This window comes from Loa loa, assembly GCF_000183805.2.
Source record: "Loa loa unplaced genomic scaffold supercont3.356, whole genome shotgun sequence".
Lineage (NCBI taxonomy): Eukaryota > Metazoa > Nematoda > Chromadorea > Rhabditida > Onchocercidae > Loa > Loa loa.
In genome coordinates, this window is record NW_018108536.1 from 7,099 (window position 1) to 9,231 (window position 2,133).

Sequence of the window (2,133 nt, forward strand, 5' to 3'; positions counted from 1 at the left end):
TAATAATAATAATAATAATAATAATAATAATAATAATAATAATAATAATAATAATAATAATAATAATAATAATAATAATAATAATAATAATAATAATAATAATAATAATAATAATAATAATAATAATAATAATAATAATAATAATAATAATAATAATAATAATAATAATAATAATAATAATAATAATAATAATAATAATAATAATAATAATAATAATAATAATAATAATAATAATAATAATAATAATAATAATAACAGTAATAATAGCATTTAACAATGCTAATGACAAGTAAAGAAAAATTGGGTACCGAAAAGAAAGAGGAAGAGAGAGAGTGAAAAGAATTAAAAGGGAAAATGAGATCGGTTTTGATGGTACAAATTATTCATTTTCTTTTTTTTTTGTTTCTTTCCAAAAACTAATTTTTATTAACACCAATAGGATAAAATAAAAAAACACAGTCTTTTTTTTTTTTTTATTTGTTTTGCATATATTTGTTAGAGATAAAAGAGAAAAATAATATAAAAGTACCGTACACTTTTTTTGTTTTCCACGTGAAAAAGAAAATAATATACTTTGTAATTTTGAAGAAAAAAAAAGAAAAAAAGGAAGAAATTCGTTTTTACTAATTTAGGAATTAATGCAAATTTGGAGAGTTTGAAAAAAGAAAGCAAGGAAAAAGGCCAATTTTACATTATTTTGTAATTATTAGCTAAGGTCAGAGATCAAAACCTTGAAAAGATCATAGTTCATTATGGTTTGCTTATTTGCTTGTTTTATTTCGATTAAAATTTTAATTTGAATTTCTTTTTACGACTAATATTTGGGCTAATAAAAGAAATGTAATTGGTTGCTTGAAAATTGATCAAAACCCGTTTATAGCTAAATTCAAATTAATCCAAATTTTAATCCGTCTATTTTTGCAATGAAAATAATTTTAAAAAAAAGTGTTCTAAGCTTCAAGCTATTATCTTGTCTATTGGCTACAATCTTTTTTTTTTCACTAGTTGCAATTTTTAATTAAATACTATGATTGAAATAATGTGGACTGTTAAACTATTCGAAAATTGAACTCAAATAAGTTTTAAAGAAATTTGATGGACATTTGATAATAACTAATTTAGATTTAGCGATCAAACAATAACAGATTTGCTATCACAAAAATTACTAATATTCTTTAAAAATTATTGCTTGATTTTGTCTTTTCATTCAGTTTAATTTCAAAATTTAATTAGCACTTCATCTTTTTTCCATGATAATTTAAAAGTTGAGGATTTACGAGTGACATCTTTAAAATTCATTATTATCTTTATCCAATATTGCTCAGTTGACAATTCTCATTGGCTTTTTTTTTTTTTTGCTGCTTTAGTCAGTTTTTATTTGGTTTAAAACGAATTCTTTTCACTTTCAATTAACAAGTAAAATAATGAAAAAAAAAAAACTGTAAAAGTGGCAAGCTAATTCCTAACTTTATTGCCTCACAAAAGAATTTCCGAATTCAGCAGAACATTTCCAGGATCGTTTTAAAATGGTGACATAATGGCAAGCAAGCAATAATAAAATTCGATGAGGTATTTTAGAATGAAAAATTATTTTGCCTTTACAAATGATTGAATGAAATTCTTCGTTGAACAAAATTATATTATCAATGAATTATCACAAAGAAGAAAAAAAAGGAAAAGAAATGGATGAATAAAGATCATGAAATTTTTAAAAAGAATGAGAAAATTACGATAAAGTAAATAAATCAAAAAAATTACGATGAAGTTAAATAGATCAAAGAAATAGGATGAAATAAATAGATCAAAAAATCATGATAAGATTAGACAAAAAATTATGATGAAGTGAAATAGATCAAAAAATTATGACGAAATAAATCGATCAAAAAATCGTAATGAGGTTAAATAGATCAAAAAACCACGATAGAGTTAAGTAGATCAAAAAACCGTGATAAAGTTGAATAGATCAAAAAGTCATGATGATGCAAATAGATCAAAAAATCATGATAAATAGATAAATGATGATAAATAGATCAAAAAATTACGATAGAATTAAGTAGATCAAAAAACCGTGATAAAGTTGAATAGATCAAATCATGATAAATAGATCGAAAAATTGTGATAGAGTTAAGTAGA